General features: G+C 43.2%; 1 protein-coding gene and 1 long non-coding RNA gene across 3 annotated transcripts in view; one reads left to right on the top strand and one right to left on the bottom strand.

The window, feature by feature from the left end:
* Positions 1-513: 513 nt before the first annotated feature.
* Positions 514-24,740, bottom strand: part of LOC115090456 — a 53,584-nt gene continuing 29,357 nt past the window's right edge. The window contains exons 2-4 of the long non-coding RNA XR_003856401.1: positions 22,223-22,392; positions 2,274-2,431; positions 514-719 (exon numbers count right to left, since the gene is read on the bottom strand). This is a non-coding gene — a long non-coding RNA (uncharacterized LOC115090456). The remainder of the gene's footprint in view (positions 720-2,273; positions 2,432-22,222; positions 22,393-24,740) is intronic.
* LOC115090455 (hyaluronidase-2-like) overlaps positions 18,985-24,740 on the top strand; it is a 79,856-nt gene continuing 74,100 nt past the window's right edge. The window contains exon 1 of one of the 2 annotated variants that reach the window (XM_029599573.1): positions 18,985-19,128. The gene's annotated coding sequence lies outside the window, so the exon portion shown is untranslated. Of the gene's footprint in view, positions 19,129-19,178; positions 19,309-24,740 lie in introns of those variants that run through there. The other variant, XM_029599575.1, reaches the window with a different exon arrangement.

Here is a 24,740-nt window from a genome sequence, read left to right on the forward strand (position 1 = left end):
TGCTGTAGCGCATGCTGCGAATGCAAATTTTTGGAGTGGGGGGGGGGGGGGGCGGGATCGGGGAGGAGTTTTGGACGGGAATTAGTTAAATTAGAGGACATATCACACGGTCTTAATGCCAGAAATAACTACACCTTTTTCCCTGGTGTTAAGCTGTATGATATGCCCAAAATGGCCATAACGCAATTCGCGATAAATTTTTGGAATTGCCATTTCTGGGGAGGGGGGGGGGGGAGAGAGAGAGCCTTTGGGGAGGGCCTCACTGGGTGCACCTATTTAAATCTCTATAGGAGGGCCATCTAATAGGTCGAGGTGAGGTGTCAGTGGTGGTTTTGGATTTAGGGCCCAGTTTTGCATGTAGAGTGAGACGTACGAACAGCACAGTACACCTTGGTGAAGATTTGACATCATTTGGAGTGAGGAAAGTCTAACAGATGAAATTTTGTACTATGTTCTCTCACCCTAAGCTAAGCTAGGGTGTACTGTGCTGTTCGTACGTCTCACTCTACATGCGAAACTGGCCCCTAAACCCAAAACCACCACTAACACCTCATCTCAACCTATTATAATGTTTTAGTACTCTAGCCGAGATGAATTTCTCTGTAGTCCAGTCAGGCGATGAATGCAGTTGAAACTCTTGGGAAATCCACAAAGACTTCCAACGTTCTACGGGGATCCAGCGACCAACTTGCCTCATGGAGATGTCAGTAAAGTCTCGTCTACATGAAATAAACAATCCCAAGTGAATATAATTACGATAAATCTTCCAAAATGCCCCTCAAAATTACATTTTCCTCATACTAAATGGATGTAAAAACTATGTTAATACTGTTGAGCTAACTTGAAAAAAATAAAATTCTTAATTATTCTTGCTAGGAAAACAACAAAAGGCCACATTGGTTTCAGCTGACTGAATGAGAGAGAGAGCCAAATAGCAAACTTCCTGAAGCTAAAGAAAAAAAAAACCCCAAAAAACTACTTTTTTCCTTTTTGTTTCACTCAGCCAAAAGGCGAAGATACAGGACTTACTTAATTATCTCCCCCCTCCTTTCTCTGTCTCAGAGTCATCTTTTTATATGTAATTAAGAAGTTTCATTAGTATTCAGCCCCTTGTCTTTTACTGGCTAAGCTCTGATGCAAAAGTATCTCATTTGTCAATTTAAATTTACCAGCATCCCATAAACTAACAGATATTTTATCCTTTTCCCATACTGGGATTCCTCGTGGGGGCGGCTTGGACCAGCAGATGGCCTTGCCAACAGGACCACATGCTTTCCTATAGGATATCAAAAGCAAGAAATGGCCATCATGAACAAGTATCAATTCTATGTCCTTTGTCTTTCGAAAGAACATCTGCTCCCTTATATCATTTGGCCTTTTTCCTGCGCTCAAAGGAAGCGATCAAGAACTTTCTCATTTGTTACTGGAATTGCACTTAGGCAAAGAAAAAAGCAAAATAAATAAATGTTCCTATGCCACTGGCTTACATTTGCTTTTTACCTGGCTCAGCTTTGTACACGCACACAGTCTGGCTTCAGCTTTTGTTCATACCTTTCAAATGCGTGAATTGAGAATGAAGGTGTTCTCACTTGATGTTCAAGATTATTGCATCGCTTAACAATAGAAAGAGTGCTTCAGTTTTTAGTTATTTTTTTTTTTTAAGAGGGAGAGGACTTAAATTGCTTTAATTCAAGAAATTCATCTCACAGATCAAGAGCATGTAAAACTCATATCTGATTGAGTGGGACAAGTTTCGCAAATCATTGCCTATATCCATCAGCGGAACTATATGGGACTCAGAGAAGATAGTATTGGTGTGTGTGTGTTTTTTCTCACTGGTTTTTTGTTAGCAAATATATATATGGGCTAAATGAAGTGCATTTGCCCTTTTTTGTCCAGTTAGGTGCCAATCTAGACAAGATATCGGAGTTTCCCCTGTTTTGCGGAGGAGGCTGGTATCCATTAGGTCGATATTCAGTGCCATTTAACTGGATAAATTCAAACTTATCTGGCTAAGTGATGCCGTTTCAATGTTCAGCCGTGGTTAGCAGTTGCCACTTATCCAGATAACTTTTTAGTTTATCTGGATAAGTGAGGGCATGAGACAAGCGCATTACAGAGCAGAGCTACTTATTCAACTACTCAGAACAATCAGCCCCTCAGTCTCGTATTAAAGCTTTTTTGGATCATATTCAGTTACTAGCTCTCAGCAATGAACAGAAACAAAGATTAGAAGCCCCAGTTGGTAGGCAGGAAATATATAGACCACTTACGTGTTTGTTATCAGGTAAAAGTCCATGGCCCGATGGTTTCCATGTTGAGTGTTATAAAAAACGTAGTCCACTGTTCTCCTTCCTGCTTCTTAAAACTTTTCAATCATGCTAAGACATCTGAATCCATGGGATAGCTGTTGGATGCTAACATTATAGTACTGCCAAAGAAAGATAAGAAATATCTGACTGTGGGTTTTACAGATCAATTTCTCTAATTCCAGTTTTAAATATTTCTCTAATTAACACTAACATCAAGATTTTGGCTACAGTACTGAAGTTGAGGATGGAATCTCTAGTTCTTTCTTTGGTTCAAGCAGATCAAACCGGGTTTGTGAAATAAGGTTTCTTTGGCTAACACAAGGTAACTTATTTAATATCATTATCTGGGCCGACAGATATGATACCTGGTCTAATTTTGTCCCTAGATGTGGAAAAGGCCATGGCCCTTATGTTAAAAAAAATAAATAAAACTTCAACTGCCTCCTGTTTTATAGGTTGGGTAAGGACCTTGGACTCTAATCCAAATGAGAAAGTGGTTGTGAATGGTTATCAATCGTACTACTTAATTTCTGGAGGCACATATTAGGATAATCATAAGACCATAAGAAAAGCTATACTGGGTCAGACCAAAGGGCATCAAGCTAAGCATCCTGTGACTGTCAGTGGTCAATCCAGGTCACAAGCACCTGGTGGGATCCCAAAGAATAGATGTAATCCTTCTTCCTAATAACCAGGGATAAGCAGTGGCTTTCCTAAGTCTACATAGCTAATAAGAGAAAATCCATGGAAAAATCCAGCATAGCTCTCTGCTTCAACGGCAGGGGAGGAAGTTTGACACTTCACGCATATCCAGCATAGCCCTCTGCTTCAACGGCAGAGGAGCAAGACTGATCCTTCACTTTCAATGCATAGCCAGCATGGTTCTCTGCTTCAACGGCAGGGGGGAATGAAGAAAGGTGGATCTATATTCAGGCAACAATCAACAAGGACTGAATTACATAGTCTGAATAAACAGATAAGCATGGGTGTAGCTTGCTTATTGTGGTGGTTAATACCCCTAACTAAATTAAGCTATTTCACTTAGATGCAGTTCCAATACTGCTCTCTATATTAATGGCGGGGGTGGAAGGGAAATAGAATAACAAAAGGTTACTAAGAGCCAAGAGAAACAGATAAGTATGTGAGAGAAAAAAAAAAGTGCGAAAGCTTGCTGGGCAGACTGGATGGGCCGTTTGGTCTTCTTCTGCTGTCATTTCTATGTTTCTATGTAATGGCTTATGGAATTTTCCTCCAGGAACTTATCCAAGCCCTTTTGGAACCCAGATATAACTGCATTCACCATATCCTCTAGCAACAAATGCCATAATTTAAGTGTGCGCGGAATGAAAAAATACTTTCTGATTTCAAATGTGGTACCTATTAGCTTCATGGAATATTCTCTAGTCCTAGTAGTACTTAAAGCTATACAACTGTTCCATTTACCCATTCCACCTCACTTATGATTTCATAGACCTCTGTTATATCTCCTCTCATCCATCTCTTCTCCAGGCTGAAGAACTCTACCCAATTTAACTTCATCTCATAGGAGAACTATTCCATCCCTTTTATCATTTTAGTCACCCTTCTCTGCACCTTTTCTAGCTTTGCTCTATCTTTTTGAGATGAAGTGACCAGAAATACACAAAATATTCAAGGTGCAGTCGCACAATGGATCGATTCAAAGGCATTTTGATATCATCTGTTTTATTTTACATTTCTTTTCTTTTTTTAAACTTTTTATTTAAACTTTTTTTTTGGCATACATTTAAATACAGACAAACCCGCTTAAAAATGACACAACTAAACTCATCACACAGAGATAGCAACTTTCAAACTGGCGCGTGGGTGCACATTGGCGCGCATATATCTGCCCGCGTCCAAGGACGTGGCCATTTTATAACACAGGTGTGCAAGCTATAAAATAGCCTGACCCTGCGCACATGTGCGCCAATCTTTAATGGGTGCATTCAAGTGCGCGCAAATGCTATTCCCAGTTTAAACAGTTCGTCCCCAGTTTGCCCAGTTGAGAGAGGTCCTCCAAACCTCTCTAGTTTAATAGCCTTCACTCCCTCCAGTTAGACCCAACCCTTAAAACCTTGCAGATCTGCATAGTTTTCTTTATTTTTTTTAACTTACATGACATCCATAGCAGAAGTAAAGTTATGTGGCAGGGGGTCTCAGCATATCTCAGGTTCATGCCCATACCATGCCTATGTCCTGCCCCTTTTTGAAATCTTCCGAAATGCATGCACTCCTGTAGATATGTGCGTATCTCGGCAGCTTTTAAGATCTACTCGGCTCGCAGGAGCCCGACATATTCGCGCATCCCCTAATTAATGCATGCGTAGGGCTTTTAAAATTCACCCTATTTCGCAAAACTCTTATTACAGAGAGCTCCAATATAAGTTTTTGGGGAGGGCCTATGTCTCGCCACAGATGGCATTTCGCCAGTGTATTACAGCTACCGCTTTCTGTGGTCGCTGTCCCCAGGCTATTGGTACCTTAACACATGTTTTTTTGGGCATGCCCGGTTATTAAGATTTTTTGGACAAAAATTGCGAAATATCTGGCCACTATTTTAACCATTTCTATTCCAGTAGCACCTCTGTGGATTCTTTTTGGCTGTATTCCATCCCTGAGGATCAGGGACCCTGGCACCCGTCTCCTGATACAAAAGGCCTGTCTGGTGGGGAAGCGGGTGATCCTTCTGGGTTGGACAGAGGTGGAGCCGCCTTCGTTTTGGACCTGGAGAAATCTCTTCTACTCGCTTATGCATATGGAATACCTCTCATCACCCAGCTCATCTCGTCACAGGAGTCGATTTCTGGATATTTGGGAACCTTACATTCAGACTCTTCCGCATCATGCCAGGTGTCGCCTACTGAATGATTGAGACTACCGTTTTTTCCTGTTTCCAACAGAGGCCAATCCAGGCTACAAGTACCTGGCAAGTACCCAAAAACTAAGTCTATTCCATGTTACTGTTGCTAGTAATAGCAGTGGCTATTTTCTAAGTCAACTTGATTAATAGCAGGTAATGGACTTTGATATATGGCAGCGCCGTAACATAAGATTTTGGTTCAGGCCTTTGGCTCACTCAGCTTGTCCCAGGGTCCTTTGCTGTCTGCCTTAACTGAACCTGCTGGTATACAGTGAACCTTTCACTGACCTCAGACTCAAGAATTTGGAAGATATCTGGAAGACCTGTAGGCTCTTCTTCAAACTTATCCAAACCTTTTATAAACATAGCTATATTAACTGCACTAACCACATCCCCTGGCCTCAAATTCCAGAGTTTAATTGTATGTTGAGTGAAAAAATGTTCTCCGATTAGTTTTAAATATGCTGCATTAAACCATACAAAACAATTACGAAAACATACATTAGTTCCTAGGGAGTGCATCATCTTCACTTGCTCCAGGCATATAGAGGTAGATTTTCAAATAGCGCAATTTGGCGTACTTTTGTTGGCGCATCAGGCGCAAACAAAAGTACGCTGGATTTTAGTAGATACGCGCGTAGCCGCTAAAATCCGGGATCGGCGCGCGCAAGGCTATCGATTCCGTATAGCCGGCGCGCGCCGAGCCGCGCAGCCTACCTCCGTTCCCTCCGAGGCCGCTCCGAAATCGGAGCGGCCTCGGAGGGAACTTTCTTTTGCCCTCCCCTCACCTTCCCCTACCTAACCCACCCGCCCAGCCCTGTCTAAACCCCCCCTTACCTTTGTCGGGGGATTTACGCCTCCCGGAGGGAGATGTAAATCCCCGCGCGCCAGCGGGCCGCTAGCGCGCCGGGATGCGACCACGCCCCCGAAACGCTCCTGACAAGCCCCGAAAACGCCGCGCGGATTGGGCCCGCCCTCCGACATGCCCCTGACACGCCCCCCTCTGAAAACCCCGGGACCTTCGCGAGTCCCGGGGCTCTGCGCGCGCCGGTAGGCCTATGTAAAATAGGCGCACCGGTGTGCATGGCCCTGCTCGCCTAAATCCGGGCGGATTTAGGCGGATTTAGGCGAGCAGGGCTCTTAAAATCCGCCCCATAATGAACAAAAAAAGAAACATATCGGCCTGATTACTTACTAAGTAGATCTTTTCCAATATAGCTTTGGCCAATCAAATTTAAGTTCAATTATAACTATACAAAAATTAACATGTTGAGATAATAAACAGCCAGTGATATATTAATACAGACCATAAAAGTATTTCCTATTATATCACAGAATAAGGTCCATAACTGAAAACCATATCACATATCTTAATTGGAAAATAAAAGCAGGTCAACAGTGTGTTGTTATATATAGTAGAAAAATGAGAAATAAAAATAGTCTAAACAACAAAAAAAGAAAGAAAATTGTACTTATTTTCAGTGTTTCCAAATGAAATTTAACAAAATCCATATTACTAAATAAGCCAATTTTGAGCAATCAGCATATATAGTTAGTTATCTGAATGGCAATTTGTGCAAACCAACTGAGGCCTATATTTATCAAATTGCTGTAAATATCACATGCGGTAGAAAAAGGGGTGTGTTTATGGTAATTTCCTAATTATCGCAATGTGCGCTATGTTAGCGCTTCGCGTAGGTATTACCGCAAAGTGCGGTAACTTTTTGCACTTTGCGGTAATACCTACATAATTGCATTTTCTACCTGCAAAGTGCTCATTTCACCACTGGTGAGAGGGGTGGAGAGAGAGAGAGAGACACTATCTACAAGGCCCTTGTAGTAGTTAGCTATTTATAATCTACCTTTATCTCTACCTATCTCTTTATCTCTACCTGAGTAACATCAAGCTAGGTTGAGAGAACATTATACAAATTTCATCTTTGTGTGAGTTTCCTCACTCCGAAGGACATCAAATCTTCTCAAGAGTGTACTGTTCTGTTCGTACATCTCACTCTGCATGTAAAAGTGGCCCCTAACCCTTACACTACTACATAAACCTTACCTCGAGTTACTAGGTGGGCCTCCTATAGTAGCATAAATAGCTGCTTACTATGATGCCACCCACAGAGGTGCTCTCACGCTCTTTCTCTCCCCCCCTCTACTCTTCTCCCACATCTCAGGCCGTCCCCGAGCCTAAAAATGCCCAAACGGAATTTGCGAAAAAATTGCAGATTGCGTTATAGGCATAATGCACGATATCATACAGCTTAACACAACTGAAAAAGGTGTCGTTATTTTCGGCGATATCGTGCGTTATGGCTTCACACTGTGCAAAGCTAGCCCACTTTTTCAGAAATCTTGCCCCGGACTCCTCCCCAATCCATCCCTTTTTAAAAATTTGCATCGCACCTAGCATTATGACGTTTAGCGTGTGTGTTAAGTTGTTCTCGCATACGTTAAGCCATTTTTCGCATGCAAAAATGTGTTAATGCATGCAAAAACGCCATAAAGCAATTTAATTAATGATCTTGTAAGAAAGATAGAATAAACTTATCAACTAAAAATTTCTCATTCACATTGTATCAGCAAATCATATATCAAAAAGATGGTTAACATTGCTGTGTGGGAACCAGATTATCAAGCGTTTTGAGAAAAACAAATACGTCTAGTTTCTGCACTTTGAGAAACAAGTCTATGAAAAGTGTGTAGCACAAAGTAAAAGGACACTTTAAATACATAAAGGGGTAGATTTTTAAAAAAAGTGCGATCGCGTACTTTTGTTTGCGCAGCAGGCGCAAACAAAAGTACGCTGGATTTTATAAGATACGCGCATAGCCGCGCAGCCTGCCTCCGTTCCCTCCGAGGCCGCTCCGAAATCGGAGCGGCCTCGGAGGGAACTCCCTTTCGCCCTCCCCTCGCCCTCCCCTCACCTTCCCCCTCCCTTCCCCTACCTAACCCACCTCCCGGCCCTATCTAAGCCCCCCTTTACCTTTGTCCCTAGATTTACGCGAGCAGGGCCTTGCGCCGGCGCGCCTATTTTGCATAGGCCGCCGGCACGCACAGGTCCCGGGGTTTTTCGAAGGGGGTGTGTCGGGGGTGTGTCGGGGCGTTTCGGGGGCGGGACCAGGCGCGTGGCGTGGTCCAGGCCTCCGGACCAGCCCCTGGGTCGGAAGACGGCGCGCCAGCAGTTTGCTGGCGTGCGTAGATTTACATCTGCTTCTCGCAGGCGTAAATCTAGGGACAAAGGTAAGGGGGGGGGTTTAGATAGGGCCGGGGGGGGGTGGGTTAGGTAGAGGAAGGGAGGGGAAGGTGAGGGGAGGGCGAAAGGAAGTTCCCTCCGAGGCTGCTCCGATTTTGGAGCGGCCTCGGAGGGAATAGAGGCAGGCTGCGCGGCTCGGCGCGCGCAGGCTGCCCAAAATCGGCAGCCTTGCGCGCGCCCATCCAGGATTTTAGAGGATACGCGCGGCTCTGCGCGTATCTTATAAAGTACACGATCGCGCTTTTTAAAAAAATCTACCCCATTATCTTTATAAACCTGCAAAAGTTCCATTAGCCGCTCATCACTCCTGAAATAGGATAGAGTTATGCATCATCAAAATAAAAGAAAAAAACCCCTAAGTGTTCCCACTGAAGCAGCCGCCATTTTGTATGTGTCTACTCCTGCTTAACTTGATATTGATTGTGTTTATCATCCGTGTAGTCCACCAGTTGTGGAGTCTATTATGTATGGTCCAGAAATTACCAGGCGTTATAACTAATGAAATATCTATTTATATTTCCTCATTTTACACTTTAGAAATCATGTTGCCCAGTAAACTCAAGTATAGGATTGTTAACAAGATTTATATTTATTTATTTATTTATTTTTAACTTTTATATACTGACATTCTTACATCAAATGTAAATCATACCGGTTTACATTAAACAGAAAAAGCAGGAAATATATTTCCATAGTCTAATACAATGAACATTTATAATTAAAATTATTATCAAGCCATAAGGGTAAGAACTTGGAAAAACGGTTAATTAACAGAAAAAATAAATAAAAGAGTTTTAAATGAAGCACAAAGGGTTGCACGAAGGGATGCACAAAGGGGAGAACCCCTTTGCTGCGCCCCTTTGGTGCGCGGCACCTGGTGGTGAGGCGTTTTTCAACTGCCGACGAAGCTCTCAGTGACATCGGGGTGGGGGGCGTGGTCTCCCGATCTTCCTCTCAGTCACACATCTATTTCCCCTCACCTGCCAATGTTCATTTCCTTTCTTTTTTTTTTTTTCATGTTGGTGTTAATTTCATGATCCTATGTAGATTATAAAATATACTGCAATGGGCCAAAAGGGAGCACAATAGTAAGAGAGGAAGCAGAAATAATACAAAAAACCCTCACTGTTGAAGCAACCAAAATTTAAATCATAATCATCGGTAAACTTTGTTTTGTCTGCTATTCTCAGTTTTATATCTTCCACAAGGGTAAGCCAAAAATGATCCGCTTGGTCTTTCGAGTGGATAAAGATATTCTTTTTACCATAGAAAATTTGTAGCTTTGCTAGGAACCGTAAATTAAATTTTATCCCTTTTTTATGTAGCTATGGGTTGTATCCCTTTTTTATGGGTTAATACTAGTCTGCTCTCTCTTACTCTCACTGAGAAGTCATAAATAATAAAATTGTGTGATCTTTATACAGAATGAATCTTTTTGTTATGGCATCATGATTTTAACCTTGTCTGCATAATTGAGAATTCGTGCAATAACTGGTGGGGTTTTGCTCCTGCTTCACATTGTACCGACTCTGTAAATTTGCTCCACCGTTATAATCTCGGTTTCTAGGGACAGTCCGAGAATTTCCGGGAGCCAGACTTTCCTTATATGTCAGAAGTCTTGCTCTTTAATATTTTCCGGAATTGCTAGATGACTTCCATTTTCCTGGTCTTTGATCCAATCTCACACAGTGGCATTTTCTTTTTTTAGAGCTTGCAGTTGCATTGATAGTTGGGTGTTTATCTCTTGTGCCCTGATCCTCTGATCCATTTCAATAATCAAGGTATTCTGATTCTCAAATCCCTCTTTAATTTCTTCTATGGAAGCTTGTATTTTATTCAGGCAGTCTTCTAATATCACTGAAATGCTCCCAAATATTTCTTTTACCATTTCTTCTTTGAGATCAAATATTTATTTATTTATTTACTTCTTTTTACTATACCGATGTTCAGGACAAATAGTCATATCACACCGGTTTATATCAAATATGGGGTAAAAAACGAGACATAAGAAAGACATAAGAAATATAGAACGTTTACCCTCCATCGCCATTTTGTTTTCAATAGGCTGAGATTGGTGCTTTAATGAACATTCCGCAAGCCAATGAAAAAAATAGTCAACACTCTCAGCTTTGCAGAGTTGATAGCAACTGTATCTAAGAGAGCAGACTATAATCAATGACTGGTATGTAAGAATATTAAAATTACATTGGGCCTCAATCGAGCTCCACTTCCATGCGACCTCTCATCTCAATTGCATTACTGGAAGTCTACAAATCTCTTAATTTTATTTTGAAACATGTGAACAAGGGTGAGTCAGTTGATATAGGATATCTGGATTTTCAGAAGGCATTTAACAAATTCCCTCATGAGTGACTCATCAGGAAATTAAAAAGTCATGGGATAGGAGGCAATGTCCTATTACGCATGAGTAACTGGCTAAAAGATAGATAGAAAACAGAAGAACTGAATGGTAATTTGTCTTAGTGATGAAAGTTAAATAGTGCATTACCCCAGGGATCGGTGCTGTTTAATATATTTATAAATGATCTGGAAATAGGAATGATGGGTGAGGTTATCAAATTTGCAGATGACACAAAATTATTCAAAGTTGTTAGATCATAAGCTGACTGTGAGGAATTGCAAGAGGACCTGGCAGGACTGGAGGATTGGGCATCTAAACTACAGATGAAATTTAATGAGGATAGGTGCAAAGTAAAGCATATAGGGAAGAATAATCCAAATTATAGGGTACAAGATGTTCGGCTCCATATTAAGCATCATCACCCAGGAAAAGGATCTTGGCGTCATTGTGGACAATACTTTGAAATCCTCACCTGAGTGTGCGGCAGCGGTCAAATAGCAATATTTTTACCTATTAATATTCTTTCCATGAATCCTGCTACACCAGTTCAGTCAAGACAAGTAGGTTTTTGTCCCCCTACCAGCAGATGGAGGCAGAAAACAATTTTCCTGAGAGACATCATCACCATGTGGTGCAGCACAGGAACAACTCAGTATCTCTATGACCAAGCACTGAATAGAATAAAAAAACAAAACTGTAAACAGAAGAAAAAAAGATTACAGAAATTTAAATCTGTGAAACTGGAATTGATATAATCTTACTGCACACCACCTGTCCATGCCCTCAAGAAACAGAGATAAACAGGAAGGCAGACAAGAATCTAAAAACAATCTAAAGTTGACAGGAGCATGAACTCCACTCTTACACACAAGCACAGGACGAAGCCCTGACAACAAGGTTAGTCTCTTTATATGTGGCCTAACTTCCCAGTGGCAATGCAGACGGAACTAGCAGCCCCAGGTGTTCAAGACCAGGGGAACATGCAGCGGAGCCAAGGGGACTCCGGATCAGTGAAAATCCTCTAGTAAACTTCAAGCAAAGCAAAGTTAGGGAGACCCACCTTGAGAGGTTACTTCATGGACCCAGCGATAGGTGTGGCCCAGATAGACTGCTGTATATAAGGAACTCAAGCCTGCCACCCTATTGCTGGTCCAACAGCTCACCTGGTGTCTGCCCTGTGGAAGCATGCAGGTACTTATAGTCTTGTTTTTATTAGGGAATGCAATAGGGAAATCAGAATAAATCCCAGCATACAATGGGGTAAAACCAGGACTGGATCAACCTGTCCTGAAAATCAGGAGCCAGTTGGCAACCCTATTACTAGGACTAGGGAACACTCCATGAAGCTAATGGGTAGCACATTTAAAATAAATAGGAGAAAGTATTTTTTTTTTTTACCCAGTGCACAATTAAACTGTGGAATTTGCTGCTAGAGGACATGAAAGTTTGCATATCTAGGTTTAAAAAGTGTTTAGACAAGCTGATGGAGGAAAAGTCCAGAAATCATTATTAGCAAGGGTAGACCTGGGAAGGCCGCTGCTTGTCCCTGATTATGAGCAAGGATTGGATCTATTCTTTGGGATCTTGGCCATCATCAGAGACAGAATGCTGGGCAGGATGGACCTTTGGTCTGACCTCGTATGGCATTTCTTATATTTCCAAGTTGATCTATTTTAGACATTTAAAATAGTAATTTTCAGCAGGCCTGCATAAAGCTAAAGTCTGTGGCTAGAAAGTGGATTTGTGCGCATGCATCCACTTTGAAAATCCCCCAGGTTGTGCCAGTATGCGTGTGGACAGACATGCAGGAAGTTAGAGCTGCTCCTGAGCAGGAGTAACTTTCTGCATGTACATTTATTCAGAAATATATGGAGAAATGCTTTCACTGCCCCAATCCTGCCCCTTGGAATGCTTATTGTGAATACAGGGGAAGAGAAAGTATGAAATTGTGTTGCGTGTATACTTTGACCTGTACAATCCCCTGGTTGACTATAAAATCACATGCATAACCCGGGGATTATCAGCATATGTCCTTTTGAAAATCATCCCCTAAAGTTTTGTTTTTTTTTAAAAGAATTGTGCACATGTCCAAGAGTGGCCATACAAAGAGGCTGATTTTGCTATTGTACAGGAAAATAAAGTTTAAAAAGAATCAAGAATTTGCATGCCAGCTTTTTTAATACTTTTGCCACCAGTCAGCAGCTCTGTTGTGCTGTCAAAGCTGACCATGCTTTACATTCATTTCCAGGAACCTTTCCTCCTGAGGAAACTCACGGCTTTCATAGTTCAAATCACAAGCTCCAATCAGCTCTGTTCACCTTGTAACTCTTAACTTTGCTCTAGAATGCAACTTGGATACACTGAACAGAGAAAGGCAAAAGCTTGCAACTGCTTAAATCAACTCAAGACACTTTCTGGTGTCTAAACATCTTTACTCAGTGTCTCCTGGGGTTTCCGTTGAGAGCTGTAAAGGTTTAGTGATCAATTTCAGCAATATATGTCTTACAGATTCAATTCCTCCAGAGCAACACACAGCAGAAAAACAATTCTCAGATTGGCACATGAATGGAGTCATTAAAGAGATAGGTGGATTTCTACACGGATGTTATAAATAAGCAGTGTGACTTCCAGTGGTTTGGCCACAAAAGACAGTCTCTCCAAGATACTCCATTTATCCTTATCAGTCTTGATCTTGGCAAACTTCAGCTGTGGCAAAATAGCTGCCATAGCTATCAGCTCACATGGCTTTTTTTTTTTACTTGTGATTACGCAGTCAGATGGCTAAGTTGTCAGCTTCATGTTCACACTGAAGTTGAAGGAAATCTTCTAGATTTGGTAGGGTTTGAGGCTTGTGTAACGATGTTCTATACAAGACCTCGTCATGTCTGGCATGACACACAGATTCATGCCAAGTGGCATGACGAAGTCACTGTCATTACCTGGGCTGGCACAAGCTTGCAAGCGCGAGAGCTTCTCTGGAAAAGCTTGCAGGGATTCTGCCTAGAGCACTCTCAAAATAATGTGGTAATCCATGTCTCAGAGCTTCTCCATGCATCTCCACAATGTGACCATCGCTTTCTGCCAACTCGAGGCCCTGCAGCAGGGCACCGATGCATGGAGAGCAAAATGCCTTGATAAGACAGCGTCAGCTGTTCAAGGGCTGAACTGCTGCAATGGACAAGAGCAATACCCTCATGTCCAGCTTTTTATTTTTTTTTTAAACTTTTTAGCATACGATATTGGCAGAAATATACACTACAGACAGAAATGTAACCTAATCACTACAGAGAGTCAAACAAGCCACCTTTAAAATATATAAACACTGAAGGTACATGAATCTAGCCGATGTGGTTGCTCATAATTATGCAACTAAGATGTCAGTTTAATTAGACCGATAATATTGATGACAGATGTTCCATACAGTCTCATATTTAAAACACTCTCCTTTATAAATCATATCTTAGTTTCTGAATATCGCAATAGTGCGTACCTGGGCCCGCCCATAAATCATACAAGGATTGGATTTCCAAAAGGTCACAATAGTGAAGTGTGCTGATAACAGCAATTGCCCAACCAAGGCTCTGTGTTTCCAAAGAAACGGGGAATCATCCCGCCACCCAAGCAGGCCCAGGACTGTTCTGACATAAATCGGTTCACCTAATCTGTCGGCTGTCTCCTGTGTAACTTGTGACCAAAAAGAGTATGTACCCTGACAGTTCCACCACATATGGGAATATGTACCCCAATTCCCCACACCCCCTCCAACATCTGAGAAGAGTTCGGCATGACGTAGTAGCTTTATCATAAGTTCAGTCCTTCTAATACAGATTGATAAGCAATGAGCAGACACCCAAATGCTGTAGCTCTCCAAGCTTTTCAGCACTTCAAAGCAGATTACATTCAGGTACTGTAGGTATTTCCCTATCCCCAGAAGGTTTACAATCTAAGTTTGCACTTGAGCAATGAAGGGTAAAGTGACTTGCCCAAGGTCACAAGAAGCAGCAGTGGGATTTGAACCCTGGTTTCCCTGGTTCATGGTCTGCTGCTCTAAGTGCTAGGTTTCTCCTCCACTCCATGGTTTAGGATTGCTATGCCTTTAGTGGAGGCCTCCACATCAGTCAAAGTCTCCAGTGGTTCAGTCAAGTCAAACTGGCCATCTAAAGCTCTATGTGGTTGCAAGTAGGAGGCTGCTGAGTTGGGTATTAAGTTCATGCTCCAATTGTAACTGCTGAAACATCTGAAATCCTTCATCATCCCAGAGCTGAGCAACAGAAATCAAACCCTTGTCTCTCCAATCCCTCAGCTCCGGAGAGAAGGAACAGCCGGATAAAACCGGATTGCAATATATCGGGGCCATGGTCATTGCCTAGAAATTCTCTCACCCCCCTCCAAACCTGCAAAGCATGAGCAAGGATAGGACTCACTCTACCTATGCGTTGACAATGTGGAAAATCAGGTGGTAGGAATGGGAGCGTCGCTAGGTTTAATTACATCAGCCTGCTCCTTTTCAAGTGCCAGCCTTTTTTTGCCCACAAGTCATGTCCAGCTTTTTAACAGATACCTACAGAAAGTTAATAATATAGTTGGGTTTAAAAAAAGGTTTGAACAAGTTTCTGGAGGACAGGTCAGTTAAATGTTAGCCAGGCAGGTGTGAAGGTTCATCACCTGTTATGACTGGGAGTGGCCCTTCCTGTTAGGATCCCGTAGGTGCTTCCATGCTTCCGGGTGGCCTGAATAGGCTATTGTCAGAGGCAGGGCGTTGGGCTCGATGGACCATTGATCTGACCCCAGCATGGCACTTATCGACCACGTAGAAAGAGTTCTCATTCCTGGTTTCCCAGCCATTATCTGTGCTAGGATCTTCTCAATGGGCTAGGCAGTGCTAAGGCTGATTAGCCACTTCATAGTTGTTATCCAGATTGAAAAAGGCAACCGAGCACCAAAGAGACGGTGCAGGAAATGTCTCGCTGCTCTGTGGGATAATTCTCTACTGTTTCTAGCAAGTTTAATCAGCTCAGGGTGTACTAGGACTTTTTTCTCTCCATCCCCCGTCCTCAATGCATGGGGACCTGTGGGTTTTTAAAAAGAAAATTTAAACTGAGTTTTCAAAACACTTACTGGGGGGGTCTGCATATCGCCAAAAGGATAGGGTGCCCCATACACTGTACCTGCATAGATAAGATACAAAAGTCACACAGCAATTCCTGTGGAGAGTAAAAAATGACTGGCATTCTGGGGGTAAATTTTGTAACAGGCTGCAGACGATAAGCAGCAAATACCCTCATAAGTTACACCAGTTTTCAAAGCAAACTTATGCACATATGATCGCTTTGAAAACTACCCCCCACACAATTACACCTGCAAATTTGTATACAGAAAGTTTTGGGGAAAAATGTATGTGCATACTTTTGAAAAGGCAAATGTATGGGAGCAAGGGCAAATCCCTCCCCAACTCAGCTGAGGTAAACTTACCCGCCCGCAGGGCATGCACGTGTTACCTGCACATGGGCTGGGCAGTTTAATAGCAAAACGCCTCATAAAAAAGGGAAAAGATGCTTCCCATGAAACGGAGTAAAGAGAGACCGAAAGCAGCAACGACATGAACACGAAGGATATCTAGAAAAATTAAATCTGAAAGGTGTTGGCAGGCCTGCCTCGAGTGCCACCCAGCCTTCTCTGTTACTCACCTGAGAGAGACTTGCACCACTTAATAGATGTGTCCCAAAGGTTTCAAAAACAGCGAAGCCCAAACTACTATTTTACAAAATGCTTTTGTCAAACTGCAGTTAAAACCAAAGTCCCGACATCAGACCTGCACTTACACACTACATCAGGGGAGATCATTCAAAATCACTGATCCACTCCGAGTCTCTGGATCCGAGGTCGCTGTGAGTTCTCTTCTCAGACCAGCATCTCTAGCAGCCAGAAGAAACAATACTGAGCCAGTGCCCTAGCATGACGTGGGAGGCACTCCGCTGCCAACGGGGTCATCTTTAGGGCGAGATATTAAACCAAGCTTCCCTCTACTATGAAGACCACCTGACGTTTTTCTCAACAGTTGAGTTATTAATCCCAGTATCCTGCCTACATTCCAACAGTTCACCCAGTAGCAAGAACCCAAGTAATCTCAGAAGACCCTCTGGACTGCTCTTCATTGTAGGCATGTACTGCTAAAATCAAAACATAAGAGACATCAGCTGCTCCTGAGCAATGCTGTGTCAGAGGAGTAGGGCAGGAAGAGAGGTCCCCAGAAAATATCTCATTGCGTTTCCCAACAAAATCCCCAACGGCAAGGCCTATAGAAGGTGGGGGAGATGGGAAGGAGGAGGAGTTAAAGGCCACTGCAGGCACTTGCTGCAGTACAGAAGATCCCGGTCTGAGCCCTGGCCTGAGAAACCTCCAACTCGTTGGACCAATAAGGAATTGGGGACTCTCACTTCAGCCCCCTTCTAGGAAAAGCAGAGGCCCTGGATGCCTCGGCAGCAGCACCAGCACCAGCAGGCAAGCGCAGGAGATGCACTGGCTGAGCGGCAGTACCAAAACCCTGAGCTTAAGCAGTGCTCCAACCTGCCCTCAAGAGAGTTCCCACCTCAGACATATTAAATGTTTACAAGAATCAAGTGATCCGAGGTGATCTCAGATGCCTCTTCCCTCCTAAATCAACTCCTCAAGCTATTCAGAATGCTTCAGCCTGGGATTAAATGTTTTAAAATGCATTACTTCTATCTGTGGGGCAGAGCTCTCATAGCTGCGTTGGTCCTGAAGAAGATGGGATTGTATCGGCCCAACAGACGGTACTGCACATGAACTTCTGAGATCACGCAGGTGTTCCTGCACACTGTCATCTTGGGGTGAGTCTTCTGTTGATTCAATTAAAGGTGTGGCAAACCTGCGAAGAACTGGGTATTTAAGACAGCTAAAGGCAGATTACGCATCCGTGGTGGTGATGTTCCACTGGTTCTTCACTTGGATTGGGGGAAAGGGCTTCTTGCTCACGATATTACCTGCCCCAATCGTAAGATTGGATAAACAATCATCCCATGGATGTGGTACGTTCATGTGTAGAGCATAAGAACATAAGAGCATGCCATACTGGGTCAGACCAAGGGTCCATCAAGCCCAGCATCCTGTTTCCAACAGTGGCCAATCCAGGCCATAGGAACCTGGCAAGTACCTAAAAACGAAGTCTATTCCATGTTACCATTGCTAGTAATAGCAGTGGCTATTTTCTAAGTCAACTTAATTAATAGCAGGTAATGGACTTCTCCTCCAAGAACTTATCCAATCCTTTCTTAAACCCAGCTACACTAACTGCACTAACCACATCTTCTGGCAACAAATTCCAGAGTTGAATTGTGCGTTGAATGAAAAAGAACTTTCTCCGATTAGTTTTAAATGTGCCACATGCTAACTTCATGGAGTGCCCCCTAGTCTTTCTATTATCCGAAAGAGTAAATAACTGAATCACATCTACCCGTTCTAGACCTCTCATGAACTGTCAAGCACATTGCGTGTGCTTGACAGTGCCTGTGACCTCATGATGTGGTGTACAGTTCTCTGCCATCATTACTGGGTCAAGACTGGTGCGAGCACTGGGAAGCCATGATTAGGTCATCACTAAGGAAGTGCATGGGATGAGGTGGCAGCTCAGGCATGCTGACCTCTGACGGAGGTCAGGAGCTACATGCCAGAGGACCATGGAGCTGACCCCCCCCCCCCACCCCACCCTCTCAGCAGAACCCTAAACTCTCACCATTACATCTGTACTCAATGGTAAAAGCAGGTGCTCAGGGTCACAAGAGGAGGAAAAAAAAAAAAACAGGCGTAAGCAGGGAAAGCATGGGACAGAGAAAGTACAGAGCATGGAAAAGATAATGTGGCCAGTCCAGATCACAAGCTCTGGCTGACTTTGGATCTATTCTTGGAAATGCCCCATGAGAAACAGAAAACTCAGCCTGAGCTCTTTGAGGGGGTGGAAAGCATCCTGAGAGAGACCGCAAACTCTGCCGCAGCTTGGAGCTCTCTCTGAGAGACTGCAGACCTCGAGTTCTCACTCCTGGCTTTTCTTAGTGGGATTTTTTTTTTTCTCTAAGCCAGTTGCAGGGCAGGGCTGGGAGCATTTCCTCTTCCATTCACTAGCAGGAAACGAGGGCTGATTCTGGAAGTGAGCAGGCTGGGGGAGGAAGAGGGTGCGGGCAGCAACGCGGAACAGGTTGAGGCTGACCAAGATAACAGGGACAGACCACAGTGTCCGAGCGCAAGGGCTGCAGACTCAGCCACCCCTCAGCAGGAGCCACGGAACCCAGAGCGAGAGGTAGGTGACCGAGAGTGACACAGAAGCAAGTGGCAGGAAGAGCAAGGAGATTGTCTCTACGAAAGATGCAGAGAGAGATGCATATTCACAGTTAAGCAGGTTGGACAGATGGACCTGAGAGGGAGAACGAAGTGAAGGAGAGAGTGCTGTGGAGAGAGAGAGTACAGCTGAAGATAAGAGGTAGGGACTTCCTTTGCAGAACCTGGGAGATGCTCTGACTAATAAGATTTGTGTGTGGCACTCAGATCCCTCCTTTGCATTATTCTACCTAGTGAAACTTAGCCCATGCAGATGCCAATTGTCAGAACTTTATCTCCATTTCCTATCTCATGTCTCTCGTTCTCTCTTTATGCCAGGACAGCCAGCATTCTTCCAAGATAACACCTTAAGTCCTTTTCCTCATCCATTTCCATAGAAACCACTGCCCTCCTCCAGAGTGTGCTACAGGCTAGCCCAGCCAGGTCAGTCACAAATGACAGCGTTTCAGTTTTGCCTGTTTTTATAGTGAATATAATGCTCCTGAAACACACCAGACTGACAGCACTGGAAACAACCGTCCCTTATGCATCTACCGGCAGCAATGTTCAGCATCCCTCACACACACACACACACTGCCCCACCACACAACAGGCATTGCACAGACAGCAACGCTGCAAGCTTCCCTCTCACAGTACTTGGGAATAGAAAAAGCATGAAAAACTCTGCCCGCTTCCTAAATGCATTGCTGTACAACCACACAGGAAGAGTACAGCAGCAAGCTCCCCTGCTCCCCACACACACACACTCACATTACAAAACAGTGCAAAACTTCTCTCTCATATGCTGCCCACCACAAAAAAAGGTAAAACAGAGAAAATAGGATAGCACAACGTCTGCCAGGCTCGTGTGATCTGCCCTTCTTCCCTTCCTGTCGCAGTACCACATACTCTTCCTAATCTCCAGCTTTATTTACCTTCACTTCCGTGTAACAAGGGCCTCTCTGTGCTTATCCCAGCTTTTCTTGAATTCTGATACTGTCTTCGCCTGTACCACCTCTACAGGAAGGCTGTTCCGTGAATTCACCACCCTTTCCTTATGTTAGTCTTCAGTCTACCCCCCTTTGAACCTTAAATTGTAATCCCTTTCTCTAGAACTTCCTTTCCACTGACAATGCTTGCTTTTTCTGCATTATAATTACCTTTGAATGTGCTTATCATAGCCTCTTCTCTCCCTACTCCTCCAGGGTATACACATTTAGCTCCTTAAATCTCCACAGGGCCTAGGCACAGACTCCACAGCATTTTGGTAGTCCTCCTCTGGACCATCTGTGTCTTCAGAACCGGACATAGCATCCCAGGTGAAGTCTCATTAATGATCAGTACAAGAGCATTACCACTTCCTTTTCTCTGCTGGTTTTATTTATTTATTTATTTATTTATTTATTTATTTAGAGTTTTTCTAGTGATTAGAAACCACATCATGCCGGTTTACATATAACAATGGGGTGTGAACAAAAAACGGAACATAAACAAGTGCAAAGAGATCAAAAGTTACATTACAACAAGGATCATATAACTGGGGAGAGAATTAGAGTAAGATAACCGAGCAGTTAGGATTAATTATTTACATTATATTGTGAAGTCTCTTATAAAAGTTGCTATCATTCAATTGGGATCTGGGAAGGCTTGCTTAAATAGCCAAGTCTTAAGCCTTTTTCTGAAAGTAGGTAGGCATGGTTACTTCTCTGAAAGTAGGTAGGTATGTAGGTAGGTACAGTAGGTACCTACCTACAGTATGTAGGTACCTACATACCTACATACCTACCTACAGTAGGTACCTACCTACCTACATACTACCTACTGTACCTACCTACATACCTACCTACAGTAGGTATGTAGGTAGGTACAGTAGGTACAGTAGGAAAGTAGGTAGGTAGGTATCTCTGAAAGTAGGTAGGTAGGTAGGCATGGTTACATCTCTCTCCCTGTGCACCCCAGCATTCTTCTGGCTCTCACTCTCAAAACTCACTGCCCCATCACAGGCAGCATTGCAAGCTTCCTGCACCTCAGAGTAGGGACAGCATAGAGAGCAGCAGCGCAAGCTTCCCACACACCTCCACTACACAGCAGGGGCAGCACAAGCAATAGCAGTGGAATCTTTACACACAAACACACACACAAAAGTGATACTGCTACTCCTTTTTTGTTAGTCTAAACAAAGTTCCTCTCCCAAAGAGGACCAAGCTGCCCCATGGTCAACTGAAACTGGCCAGTATCAGTTGACCATTGTACCAGACCAAACGGGCTTATTTAGTAAATATATTCTCATGAGTAAAGGTCCAATGCCTTTTTTTAAAATATGCAAGTTGTGTGCATGAACAGCATTGCTTTCAGTTATTCCAGTTGATGCCGGATTCCTGTAGGTTATGTTCACATTTGTGGTTTTTATATTATTCTGAAAGTATATTATTTGCAAACCTTCCAAACACACACATACACACCTCCACTGCAGAGCTGGGACGGCACAGGCAGCAGCAGTGCAAGCTTTAGACACACACACACACACACGTCTTCACTACAGAGTTGCTATGGCACAGGCAGCAGCAGTGCCAGCTTCCACGCTCCCCCCACCATAGAGCAGGGACAACCCAGGCAGCAACAGAGCCAGCTTCCCACACAGAGCAGGAGCAGCACAGATAGCAGCAGTGCAAGCTTTTTACACACACACACACACACACCAACAAGGGTGTTGATTAGTCACAATTCTGATGGTGGTTTTAGCGATATTGTTTTAATATTATGCACTTATTTACTGTTGCATTTACTGTTGTGTATGTATTTTTTATAAGCCGTGTGAACATTCAATGAAGCATGTGGGTTATAAGAACTTTTTAAATAAATAAATAAGATATGAACCTCAACTGGGAGCTAGATTGGGAAATTCAACTCATTTCCTTTCAGCCATCAGCTGACCTTCAAAAGGCTTATATCTTAAGACTCTAAAAATTGGTGTGTCCTGTTCACAGGGCCCTGTGGGGAAAAAAGAGCTAGCAACATAGCAGGGTTTGCAGGGGCTTGGACCCCTACATTACGGTGCCCTGCCTCATTGATCTTACCGGAGTCCTGTTAAGTATTCCTTGACTGAAGAAGTGTCATGCTTTGCCTCAGGTCTCTCACCTCTCTGCAGCACCGGCTTCTTCTAGTTGTGCTCTGAAATACATAGACGGCCATCTCTGGGGTGGAAAGGCTAGCTCTAAAGTTTGGTGTCCGAGCTGAATGATGGTTTCTAAAGAAAGGAGGAGGAACAAATAGTTCATTGCTATTATATACAGACAACACGATTTCACTTCGCTAAACTGCTTCATGATAGTTGCCAAAGGTCACACAGGATCAGTGGGAGATGCTGGTCTCCTCCTGGGAACTGCACAGTACAATAAAGAGCATGGGGAATACCAGAATAAGATGAAATACAGTAACTATGCAATGCCTCCGCCATGGATAGCAGGTGCAAGGTGAAAGAGTAGAGACAACTGGAGCACAATTATCAAAAATTCTAAGTCTCGGCCAAGAAATAAATCAATTATACCACAGAAATGGCCATGAGCTTTCTTCCCGGGATGTTTCTCAAACCAGGAATCTCTTCATCAGAGCACAACCACAGTTTTGCCTCTGTGGGTGGGCCACATCATTGCCAGCTGATGGTGCTGTGGTCTGGTGGCTGAACCCAGGATAAACTAATTAAACTAGTGGCACACCAGCATCCCTTACTGTGGAGGCCTCACAATTTCCCATGTTAAGTTCTTTGAGTAGAATCTAAAATGGAGCTGTGGTTTTATTACCTTAGTATTTCCCTTCTTTTACCGATTCTTTCGATTTATCTCATGAGCCACGCTCGTCTCTCCTGTGGTCTCCCAGCTAATTGTTCTTAATTAGCTGCCTTGGTGATGTCACCGTGCACAAGGAGTCTGAGCAAGCAGAAGGGAACTGTTGCAGGGCTCACAGAGCTGCCTAACGTTTATGGCCTCTTTTTCTCTCATACTCCACATTTTCTCGCTTGCCTCCCATATTTCCTAAGTCTTTTACTTGTCTGTGTCTTAAGCAGACTGTAAGAGGTCGATATTCAATGCCAAGTAACTGGATAAGTCCCTTCTTATCAGGCTAAGTAGAGACTTATCTGACTAAGTGGCGAGGTCTGAATATCTGGTCCCGTTCAGCGGTTGCCACTTCTCTTGGCTAACTACTTATCCAGCTAAGTGGTGGGTGGGATGGGGGCATAGCAAGGAAGAGCTACTCATCTGGCTAACTCAGATGGACAAGTGGTGATATTCATTCATACTTATCCAGCTGGCAGAGTCATTTTTCAAATCGTGTTAGGGCAGCTAGGTAGAGAGTGCATCAAGCTAAGGCGAGAGTACATTGTAAAAATCTCATCTTTTCTCACTCCAAATCACATCAAATCTTCACTGATGTGTACTGTGCTGTTCATACTTCTGACTGTGCATGTAAAACTGCCTCCCAAACCTAGACCACTACCAAAACCTCATCTCGAGTTACTAGTTGACCCTCCTACTACGGTAGGAGCTTCATAAAGAGTCTCTCTCTCCCTCTCTCTTTCTCTCTCCCTCCCCTGGAGCAGCCCAAAACATGGAAATGCTTGTCTGGGCACTTCGCAGCTTGCAAAGTGAAAATATCGCAGGTGCGATAAATTTAACACGTGTTGCAGTAAAATACCTATGCAAAGCGATAAAATAGCACTCGTGCAGTAACTAAAAAATTACCCTAACCATGCCCTTTCTTTTTTTATCACGGGCGCTATTCATGCAAATTTATAGCAAAATGAATCTAAGCCTAAGTTAAATGGATAAGTTAGACCTGCTGTTGAGCTGGTCTAAAGTTAGCCAGATAACTTTAAAGTTAGCTGGATAAGTTTATCTAGGTATATTCAGTGGCACAGTCGTGTTGCTGAACTTCCTGGCTAAGTTAAGAATATAAGAACATAAGATTTGCCATACTGGCTCAGACCAAAGGTCCATGAAGCCCAATATCCTGTTTCTAACAGTGACCTAGCCAGGTCACAAGTACCTGGCAGGATCCCAAGGGGTAGATATATTCTAAGCTGCTTAGCTCAAGAATAAGCAGTGGATTTCTGCAATTCTACCTTAATAATAGTTAATGGACTTTTCCTCCAGGAACTTGTTCAAACCTTTTTTAAACGCAGTTACACTAATAGCTTTCACCACATCCTCTGGCAACAAATTCCAGAGCTTAATTATGAGTTCAGTAAAATATTATTTTCTCTTATTAGCAACTTCATTGTGTATCCCCTGGTCTTTGTACTTTTCGAAAGTGTATACAACTGATTAATGTTACTCGTCCCATTCCACTCATTATTTTATAGACCTCTATCAGATCTCCCCTCAGCAGTCTCTTCTCCAAACTGAAGAGTTCTAACCTCTTTAGCCTTTCTTCATAGGGGAATTGTTCCATCCTCTTTATCATTTTGGTTGCCCTTCTCTGTACCTTTTCTAATTCTGCTATATTGTTTTGGAGATGTGGTGACCAGAATTACACAAAATACTCAAGATGAGGTCGTACCATGGAGCATTACAGAGGCATTATGATATTCTCTGTTTT

This window comes from Rhinatrema bivittatum, chromosome 4 (assembly GCF_901001135.1).
Source record: "Rhinatrema bivittatum chromosome 4, aRhiBiv1.1, whole genome shotgun sequence".
Taxonomy (NCBI): domain Eukaryota; kingdom Metazoa; phylum Chordata; class Amphibia; order Gymnophiona; family Rhinatrematidae; genus Rhinatrema; species Rhinatrema bivittatum.